Source organism: Cryptomeria japonica, chromosome 5 (assembly GCF_030272615.1).
Source record: "Cryptomeria japonica chromosome 5, Sugi_1.0, whole genome shotgun sequence".
NCBI classification, from domain to species: Eukaryota; Viridiplantae; Streptophyta; class Pinopsida; order Cupressales; family Cupressaceae; genus Cryptomeria; species Cryptomeria japonica.
In genome coordinates, this window is record NC_081409.1 from 922,897,772 (window position 1) to 922,910,024 (window position 12,253).

The window sequence follows — 12,253 nt, forward strand, 5'->3', positions numbered from 1 at the left end:
TTTACTCAAAGAACCTGTTGGTTCCCAAAACCACAGATTGGAAATCCTAGAGCTTTGCCAAATCTCCTACTGATTTCTAAATCAACTTTGGCCAACGAACAAGAATGGTCAAAGGCTAAATTTCTCTGCACTTTAGGCTCCACCAGACCTAGGTGGGTATACAATAATCTCAAAAGCACAAAGAGACTTCTTTATAGTGAACTTAAACTTGTCAAATTAGTTGTTTGCAAGAATGGCAAAATGTTTCTTGCAACTGTTCTTATATATTATAAAGACATAGATTCTTATATATTAATTTTGGAATAAAAAGATATACAAAAGCTAGAGACTCACAGTTACTTCATGATATTCTTGCTTGCACAAAAATGACTTTTGTTTTCTTTAGATTTGTTTTAACATAACACTTCTAGTCCCAACAATCAATCTGAAAGATAGGAGCTTGTAAATTTTGAACTCTCCCCTTGTATACAAAAATGACTCTCTATACATATGCGACTCAAAAGACACAAATGAAAGGACACACCCTTTCATTAGTACAAACTAGAAACTGACAAAAACTTAACTAATAACTCCCCAACTGCTATAACAACTAACAATATTACAAAACATATTACAATTGACACAAATTTCAACTTCTTATTTTCTTTGTGCAATTCCTCACACTTCTTCAATTTTGATTCATTTGTTATTTGGAACAATGGGTGTACATAAATGATTTGAAGATAAAAAGCAATAAATCTTGTATATTAATTTCTTGGAAGAATGGGTGTACAAAAACTACAAACTCACAGATACTTCATGATACATTTGCTTGCACAAAATGGATTTTCATTTCTATAGACCTGCTTTACATAACACTACTGGTTCTAATAGACCATCTGAAAGAAAACAATTTTATTTTCATTCTGTCCCCTCTATAATACAAAATGACTTTATATATATATATATATGACTCAAAAGATATGAATGAAAGGACACACCTTTTCATTCGTACAAACTAAAACTAACAGAAACCTAACTGACTCCCTAATTGCTATAAACAAAATAAAATACAATGACATAGACTAATTATTTCCATCCAGCCTCTAACCACATTTTTGGATATGTCAAAGATATTCTTCATCTTTATATGTGCAAGCATTGAAGATAATGTCTCTGATCACTATCTCCGTTGTAACAAAATTATCAACCTATTCCCATGTTTCATTCATATCCAACGTATCCGCACGGACAACGCTAAGGGCTGAACTGAGTAGGGATCCGCATTCGGTGATCCACTGGTTTTTGTCCTTTATTACCCCTGTATCATCTACCACACTTGAGAATCCATGATTGACAATACCCTTACACTCCTCATATTCAATTTTCAAATCTGTTGTGAATCCTTCATGGGTGTCAATCAATTTTTTAGCCTTATTGATCCTTTTGTCACTCAGTGTCTGATCTTGCAATAGCATGTTTAACTTATGAAGGATCCTCTGGTGTGGCACTGTGTTATCCATGTTTCTCTAGTAAACAGTCTAGAATTCCTCCAGTATCTTTTGCAGATTCTCAAACTGTTTAGACAGTAGGACACATTCTATGTATGTCCTTATGTCCTGCATTCTCTCCTTCAACTTCTTGTTTTCCTTGTACAAATCTTGGCGCTTCTTTTCCAGTTTAGATTCGTCTGCTATCTGGGGTACAGGCTGGTCCCTGCTTCTTAATAATTCCTCATATAATGATTTATATTTTCCTGCTTCTTTTACCAGCATATTCATTTGCGCTTTATTTAACTTTGAAATATCAACTCCCATTGTAGACACTTAAAAATAATTATTTTTAATTATTTTTAATTTCTCACATAATTAATTAATTAATTAATTATGTTAATTCAAATTCTCCTCAATATTAATTAAATATAATTGATATTGTCACTATAGTATGTGACTGATTTATTTAGTAAATCAATCCCTTTCTTTATTCTTCTAAAAATTGAATTCTCACAAATCTCCCTCTTAGCTAATTAATTTCAATTAATTAGTTAACCCACATGCTTCCTACAAACCATCTTCTTAATTCATCATTAACCTAATAAAGTCTTCTAGAAACTCCCTAAACTCACTTAACCTTATTCTTCTAATTTTTAATTCCCTCCACTCATTCTCTCTCCTAGTCAAATCCTCCTACAAATCTTAATCCCACCTAACATTTCCTCTAATCCCCTTCTTAATGAGTTGTTAGTGATTAATCATCATGATTAGTCACAAAGTCAACCCCTTGTCCCTTCCATCCAACCACTAGCTTTAAATGCTCTTTTCCTAGGTGAATGTGACATTCCTCTAGGCATCCCCTCTCCCAAGGAATTTTTAATTCCTTCTTATTCCTCCAATCCCTATGATTATCCCTTTTTGGAGAAATTTTAATTCCTCCTCCCCATTCTTCAAAGAATGTCTCATCCCTTGCTCCTCTCAAGGCACATTGGGAAGCCTTCCCAATGCACCTTGCTTTTCTCAAGGTACCTTGGGAAATATTCCCAATGCACCTTGAGGAGTGTGGAGAGAAGAAATGCCTTTAAGACATTTCTCTTGGTCTCCACACCCACTCTTGGGCCTTGTGTGAGCTCACAAGAAATCCTAGCCCTTCATCTTGAATCCATCCTAGCCATCCATTCTTCCTCTTCTCTTCCTATAAATTGAGGAATCCATCCCTCCATTCTTCATCTCCAAGTTTAGTAATCTTATGCTGTCCTTTTGAGCCCAGGAAATCATCTTGGCAACCTTATCATGTTCAAATCATATCTCATCCACACTTGATCATCTCATCCTTATCATCTTCCAAATCCATTCCATTTGTGCACAACATTGGAGAGTCATCCACATCAAGCAACCAAGAGAAGCACATCAAGTGGAGCATCACCAAGGGGCGCTTTCACTTCATCAAGCTCAATTCAAGGGAGAGGTATAAGGTTTTGTGAGGTATATGCATCTTATTCATGTTTTCATGTGTTTTGGAGTTATATCTTTGATTTCATATGATTATATGTTTGACTTGCATGTTTTTTAACTAAATTCACTTCACAAGTCTTTTCCCCTCTTCATTTTGGCACGCCCGATGGGACCCACGTCCCTAAGAACTAATGTTTTTTATGATTTTTTGTGAGTTGTGAGATGTAGGTTCCGTAATAGCATGATCACAAGAAAAAAAATTCAAAAAAAATAAAAATTGGTGGCTTTGTATTTCAGCGTGAGTGCCTTGGCTTCAACGTGACCACTCTGCACATTCTCCCATCTCCTCCTCATTCTTCTTCTTCTATCTATCTTTTGTTTCTTTTCTATTTCTATTTCAGCGTGACAGCTCTGTGATTAACATGAGCGTTTTTGTGAAAATTTGAATTCCTGTTATCTGTTCTATTTAATTCTGTTTTTTTCTGCTTTGTTTAATTCTGTTTTTATCTGCTTTGTTTAATTATGTTTATCTACTCTATTTAATTCTGTTTTTTCTGCCATGTTTAATTTTATTTTTTTCAATAAATTTTTTTTTTTTTTTTTGCCATATTTGCTTTATCTTCACTCCATTTCCCTCCAAACTTCACTAGATCCCCCGTATGGCCATTTTGCACATTTCCTTCCTAGGGGACCTTATCCCAAAATCCACTTTTTAAAGCCCAAAATCCCACATTCCTATATTTTTAGGGTTTGTCATAACTCCTTCCACTTTTACCCAATCACCTCCAAATTTTCCCACATTGTCTATCTCCAACTTTTGCTTCTTTGTCCCTCTTGGACAAATTTTACCATTCCTTCACCTCTCCTCCAAAATCTTCATTTTACGCTTGCCTATCCCTTGGAAAGTGGCAAAAACCTAGTCAAACCCCATTCACCCATCAAAGCTTCCTCCAAATCCACATTTGTCATTAGTAAAAAAGTTTTTATTCATGTTTTTCTACTTATTCCCAAAAATTCAAAAAAATTAATATTGTTGTCATTTTGTTGTCTTTTGCAGGACACTTGTTGAAGACTCCATTTTCAAACTACTAATCAAGTTGTTTTACAGATTGCCTAGCTGATTCAACCAAATATTATGCATTTATTTAAATTGGGCACCTAGATATTAATTAAAATGGAATGAACTATTGTCTTATGTGTCTTTAAAAAAAGTGTAAAGGTAGGAGAGTATGATCTCGTCTTACTAGACTATCAGAAATCCAAACCCTCCAACCTTTTCTTGTTTGATTGCGTGTTTACCCCTTGCGGGCCTGCCCTCCCAACTTGCTCTTTGAGAAGGTAAGAGGGGAATGATCCAAGTGAGTACACCCGAACCTGGGGTTCCCAACTCACTATAATAAATAGGCCATTGACTACGAAAGGGTCAATGGTTGGGGCTATATGAGAGTTCACTCTCACATTAGGTGCTTAGTAGGATCCTAGAGATCTCAATTATGCTTGCATGACTACTAATTTTTTGGTGCTTCGTTGGGTTATAGGCCTTAATTGTGCTTGTGCAACTTCAAAGGGTAGCTCCTAACGAGAAGACTTACTAAACACCTTGTTCATAGTGGCCAAAAACCTTCTAGTCATTGGTGCAGGAGGTCGGACCTCTGAAGCTGCCCATATTTTTACGGCCCTTAGTAGAGACACAAAGTTCGCCATGAGGATTTTTCATGGGAATTTATGCTTGGCTGCCCCGAGAAGTGAGTGTCGTGGAGGGGAGCTAGTGGGGTCAAGCATCTAAGTGTCTGCTCTGGGTAAGCGTAGTTGGGAAACCGATTGGGATCCAATGACTATTAAAACTATCAAAATTATCAAAAAAAAACTAAATATAAAATTTCAGTCCACTTTGAGAAGGCATAACTTTCTCATCCTAGCTCCGAATTACAAACCGTTTGATGCGTTAGAAAGGTATTCAAATAATCTAGAACCAAATTTTAGAAACATCAATGATGTTCCATCATGTTTCCAGGCACCATATTTGTCCAGAAATGCACTGAAGACCCTCAAAATTGCAATTTACTAAAACATATAAAATTTTGGAAAAATTAGATTTCAATATTTTCCCAATTTAATCCTGATCACCCTCATTGGAAACCTTGCTACCCAGTAGCACCTTGTATTTACCTCCAAAGATGCGCCCGTAGATGAAGGCCATAACAAACCTTTGCACATCGAAGCTCTTATCCACAAGCACAAGGTCAAACGTATCCTGACAGGCGGTGGATCCGGGCTTAATCTGTGTACATACAAATTAATAAAACAATTGGGACTTTCTGAGGACCTGGTAGACACATCAGGAAGGATCACAATAAAGGCATATGATGATGCAGAAAGAGTTTCAAAGGGCATGATCACCTTACCTCTTCAAGTGGGCCCCATTACAATTGAAACCCCTTGCCAAGTACTAGATCTTGATCTCCCATACAACATTCTCCTTGGTTGGCCATGGATTCACTCCTTGAAGGCTGTACCCTCCACCTATCACCAATGCATCAAATTCCCCTTCAATGGAAGAGAGATAACTATCAAAAGTGATCCACAACCCTTCCAGTATTGCAAACTCCTAAGGGAAAACCATCCATATTATTGCCCATTAAATAGACCCTCACCAATGCCTCCATCTGACACATCAAATGTTGCCTCCACATCATCTCAACCAGATAATCAAATCAAGATCTTGGACAATGGTTGTGGAGAATACAAATTGGAGGACGTCTTATTAATAGGCAACCTCCCTCTCTCTCCTAAGTTATTTGGCAAACCAAAAGAGCTCAAAAAGGACCCAAAACTAGTCATGCAATGCCAAAATACCACCTTCCAGCAATGGGGCCCACTTAATGAGGAGAACCTTGAAGTAGATGTCTCTTCCCGGTTGTACTGGGAAGAGGATGATGATCCAACAAGAATATCGAAAAAAATGTACCCAAAAGCATCTACCATAGTTGAAAGAATGGGTTACAAAGGATACGACCTGGGACCAGAGGAGAAAGGAAGAAAAACACCCATAAATCTTATCTCCTACAGATACACCTTCTAGTCCTTCTTCAGGTATCGAAAGCGCTGACGAAGAGGAATTCCATGAAATGACTTATGAATACGAGAAAGATATCTTCTTTGACACTTACATCAATACCATCACCCCCATAACCCCTCCCACTTCACACGAGCTACATCTTGTCCATCCTGAACTCATTGACTAGGGCCAACAAGACAAACCCACTTTAGATATCTGCACCGATGATAATGCTCTCATTGCTCTCCTGACGGCACGAAACCGGGAAGATTGTAAAATCGAGGGTATTCAACTACATGAAAAGGGATACTTTGGTAGTCAGGTCAATGCCCTTAGCCACAAAAAAGATAATAAAAGGAAAAGACATGATTCCCTAGGTGAAAACCTCCTTGAGGCACCTTTGGATGAACAAAAAATAAAAACAAAAGGCGTATCCAAAAGTGAAAACTTGGAAAAGACACTTGACAATGAGGGACTTGACCTCCCTACCATTGGTTACCTTCCATAGGACAAATCAAATTTGCTGATAGAAGAAACATACAACGTTAATATGGGCACCGAAGTCATTCCGAAAAATGTGCTCATTACCAAATCCCTCACAGAAATAGAGAAACAAGAATTCATCAACTTCCATACAAAGGTAAAAATTAATTTTGCATGGTCTTATGCCGATATGCCAGGGTTGGATACTGCCTTGGTGGTTCACAATCTTGTTGTTCGCCCAGATGCAAAACCTATAAAACAAAAACTACGCAAAATGCACCCGCAAATTGCTCTCCTGGTCAAGGCGGAACTCCAAAAGATGTTAGATGCAAAATTCATCAAACCCATAGACTACGCTGAATGGGTCTCTAACATTGTACCTATCAGTAAACCTATTGGGGGCATCCGCATCTGCACAGATTTCTGAGATCTAAATAGAGCTTGTCCTAAAGATGATTTCCCACTCCCCAATATAGACATGATTGTGGACCTTACAACAGGACATGAAATGCTATTGCTAATGGATGGGTTTTCCAGATATAACCAAATCAGGATAGCAGATGAGAATTAGCATAAAACTGCATTCACAACACCATGGGGTACTTTCTGTTATCGGGTCATGCCTTTTGGTCTAAAAAATGCTGGAGCTACATACCAACGTGCCATGACAACAATTTTTCATGACCTCTTACACAAAATTATGGAGGACTATGTGGATGATCTGCTAGGCAAATCTAAGACAAGACAAGAACACATTCCCATTCCAAAGCAGATCTTTGAAAGATTAGAAAAATACAAACTACGCCTGAATCCCAAAAAGTGTGTGTTTGGAGTCACATTGGGAAAATTATTACGATTCATTGTTTCTTGCAGAGGCATCGAGGTCAATCTTGCAAAAGTAAAAGCTATCATGGAAATGTCTCCACCAAAAACTCTCAGACAATTATGCAGTCTCCAAGGAAAACTCCAATCTGTTAGACATTTTATTTCACAACTAGCAGATAAGTGCCATCCATTTGCACACCTCTTGCGCAAGGACACAAAATTCAAATGGGACTTCTTATGCCAAAAGGCCTTTGAGAAACTAAAAGAATATCTAGCATCACCTCCAGCGTTGATGCCTCCTACTTTTGGAAAACCCCTTATTTTGTATATATGTGCTACTATAGTGGCATTGGGGGCATTGTTGGCACAGACAGACGACCAAGGGAAAGAACATGCCATTTACTACATCAGTTGAACATTGGTAGGAAATGAACTCAATTATACCCCCATTGAAAGAGCATGTTTGGCATTAGTATTCAACACACAGAAACTACGACACTATATGCTAAACAACAAGACAAAATTAATTGCTAAAATTGATCCACTTAAATATCTCCTATCAAAAGTTGGTCTCACTGGTAGAATCGCCAAATGGGCCATGCTCCTAAGTGAGTTTGACATCGAATATGTGGACAGAAAGGAAATCAAGGGACAAGTCATTGCAGATCAGTTGGCTGAAGCTCCACTTCCAGGTGACCATCCTATTCTCACAGAATTACCAGATGAGTTCATTATGACTGTTTCCACATCCTCCACATGGCAATTATACTTTGATGGCTCCTACACCCAAAATGGATCAGGGGCAAGAATATTATTGGTCACACCTCAAGGAGATGATATCCCCAAATCCTACAAGATAGCCTTTGCATGTACCAACAATATAGCAGAATACGAAACACTCATCATAGGTTTGCGCTTGGCTATCCACTAGAAAATAAAGGAATTACAAGTCTATGATGATTCTCAGCTCGTCATAAAACAAGTCAATGACGAATACCAGACAAAAGATGATAAACTCCTTCCCTATTGTACCATGGTTGAAGATCTTAAGCAACATTTCATGATAATCAAGTTTGATCAAATTCCATGAACAAACAACAGGGATGCAGATGCAATGGCCACCATTGGCTCCCTCCTTCAAATGCCAGCACACAGTCAGAAGTGCAAGTTTTTGGTTGAGCAATTATTTATACCGGCATATGACCTACTAGAGTCTGAAATGGTGTGTGTTCTCATTGGTCCTGAGACCCCTTGGTACCAAGAAACCTTCGCTTTCCTCAAAGACAACACCATTCCCCCACATCTCACCAAAACCCAACAACAAACATTCATTCACTGATGTGCTCGTTACACCATCCTTGGAGACACCTTGTTCAGAATGCATTTTGTTGGTTCCCTCCTAAGGTGTTTAGATAAACAAGAAGCAGAATGGGCATTACACGAAGTACACGAGGGCATCTATGGGGCACACTCAGGTGGGCTCACATTGGCTAAAAAACTTTTAAGAATAGGATACTATTGGCCTAAAATGGAAGAAGATGCATACAACTATGTGAAGAAATGCATCCCTTGCCAGCAACATGGCGACAAGATTCATGCACCGTCACAAGAATTGCAACCATTTATTACACCATGGCCCTTCTCATAGTGGGGGCTCAATCTCATTGGGAAAATCCACCCCTCATCTTCCAACGAACATAAATTCATTATCACTGCCACCGAGTATTTCACCAAGTGGGTAGAGGCTATCCCTCTTACTTTTACCACTGGTAAGTAGATATCCAAATTCATCCTGAACTATCTAATATGCTAGTATGGTATTCCAAAAGTTATTATCACAGATAATGGAAAACAATTTAAAAACTAGGATTTCAAATAACTCTACCAAAATTTCAACATCCAACATCGCTTCTCCACCCCATATTATCCCCAAGGCAACGACCAAGCTGAGGCTTCTAATAAAACCTTAATCAAAATCCTCAAAAAGATAGTCAATGAAATTGGTCGTGATTGACACCTCCAACTCCATCCCGCTTTGTGGGCCTATCGCACCCCCACAAGTGCCACCCCTTATTCCCTGGTCTTTGGCTCCGAAGCCATCCTTCCCCTTGAGATTGAGATCCCCTCTCTAAGGGTATTGCTGCAAGACATCCTACCAGAAGAAGAATAAATAATTGCCCGCTTACAAGAGCTAGAATTGTTAGATGAAACGTGCCTCAAGGCCTTGAACCATCTCCGAGTATATCAAAACCACTTGCGGACGAGTTATCACAAAAGAGTCAGAACCCGAGAATTCCAAGTTAGTGATCTTGTCCTCATGGAGAATCAGAAAAATCTACAAGAAAGAGAAAAGAAAGGCAAGTTCGAACCTAATTGGCTTGGACCATATGTAATCACAACAAAATATGAATCATGAGCTTATCAGTTGGCTACTCCTGAAGGCGATCCTTTGGATGATCCAATGAATATCATGCACCTCAAAAGATTTTATGCTTAGTCCTCAGAAAGTCTTAAATTGTCAATATATATACATATAAAATTCGTCCATTAGTGAAAACCACTTTGTGGCGCTATGGACAAGTACCTTGGTGAAAACCTCCATGCAGGCGCCAAGGTAAATAACCAGATCCACTGTCTATCTGATCGACACTGCAAATCACCCGCCATCCAGTCCACCCATTCGCAACATTCCTTCTCTTCTACCTCCTAATAAAACACACGTATGATGATGAATCTTCGCCCGAGTCATGAACAAGGAATGTCCCATTAAACTGAGCTTCTATGCCTATTTGTAAACTTCAAGAAGTCTTGAGAAACAATCCCAAATCCACTAGTCACTCTCCAAAACCATAGAATCACTTGCCTAATCCAAAAGCCCACTTTTCCCTAGGGATGATCCCTTCCCTCGCCGGGCAACCTAATCCTTCATCCTAGTTCTACTCTTGGCAAGAGGTATCATTTGGTCGCAAGGAAGTGACTTGTTATATTTTGTTAGATCTTTTTATATATACTTGCATCTTTTTCCCTATGACTGCCACTATTTACGACTACCTGGGTTCTTCCATATCCAGGTATGTTATGATAGGCGCATACTGGGGCATATTTCATAGTGTGGCATGTTTTGGATCCCTCTTGTATAAACCAATGACCTGGTACTAGTGTTTATCAACACTTACCTTCTCATGTACAAGAGGTATTAATGTGTTTGAGGGTTTCTTTGCACGAACCCACAACTTTGTATTAGTGTTTCTTAACACTTGCATTGTTGTGTGCAAGAAATTCCCATTTGTCTACAGAGTCAGTCCACGCCCTGGGTTTCTCATGGCATCCTGATTTCTATAATCAGTGGTGCAAGCCACTCAGGGCAACATCAAACTAGGTTGGCACTCCACATTTGTTGTGCACAAAATCTCACCATCATTCCATCAAATCCTAAAATCAATAATCCCATGGAGTTCTCAATTTCCCCCACTTCCCATCTATTCCATATTCTCCTATCTAAGATCATTGTGTTATTATTAGCATATTCCCTCTTTTTATTAATTCATTCACATCATGTAGAGTGCATTTCTTAGACAGACATTTTTTTTTTCACAAAACATTTACCATATAAGATTGCATCACATAAATAACAGATACACTCATCCATATAGCATTACATTTAGACTGCATCATAAATCATTCACACATGTGTATTTATACATAAAACATGAAAAATCACTCATCCTGCATCCAAAAACTATGTCAGCAACACATCATAAACATACATACATAAGCATCCACTTTGCATCACAAAATAGATCAGCATAGCACATCCATGATTGCATCCATATATGACATCATAAGAGAAACAAAAATAATCCATCACAATAAATGCTACACATCATCTGTCACTAATCGAATCATATATATATATATATAGGAAAATATGTCTGTCATGATACAATGACCCCTCATTGGGCCTGTTGTGGCATATATGGGCCCCCGTGAGGGCCCATCTTCCCCTGCAGTCTCGCCTCTCCTTTTCTTCCTTCCAAATTCTTCGCGACTGCTTCATATTTCTTCCTCATTTATCCCTTCCACCCTGATTCTTCTTCCTCTCTTTTTTCGATAATTTTTCATCCTTTTTTTCGAAAAAAATGTCGAGGGGGCATACACCTCCCATGCTTTACGCTGGGGCATCCTTTTCTTCTTCTATCTTCTACACATTGCCAAAATGTAGACTCTTCAAAATAATTATTTTTAATTCCTCACATAATTAATTCTGATTTTGATCATGTCTTATACAAGATGAATCCTTCCTGAAACTAGACATTGTGATCAGTCATGTCTTATACAGGATGAATCCTTCCTGAAACCAGACATTGCACTCTGATCATGTCTTATACGAGATGAATCCTTCCTAAAACCAGACGTTGTGATCAATCATGTCTTATACAAGATGAATCCTTCTTGAAACCAAACGTTGCGCTCTAATCATGTCTTATACAGGATGAATCCTTCCAGAAACTAGACGTTGTGATCAGTCATGTCTTATACAAGATGAATCCTTCTTGAAACTAGACGTTGCGCTCTGATCATGTCTTATACAGGATGAATCTTTCCTGAAACCAGACGTTGTGATCAGTCATGTCTTATACAAGATGAATCCTTCCTGAAACCAGACTGAATCTAGATCTTATCAATCGAATCGATCAAGATTTCTCAATCTTATCAACCTAAGCAATCAAGCTAATCGAAGAACTTGCATTTTCATCAAACCACAGTTGCAAGAGCTAGGGCATCTTATCAAGTCAATATCATCATCAAAAAACAAGATTATTCTTTGAATCAACGCGTCATCACACCTCGCTTCAAAGAGGGGGAAAATGTAGACACTTAAAAATAATTATTTTTAATTTCTCACATAATTAATTAATTAATTATGTTAATTCAAATTCTCCTCAATATTAATTAAATA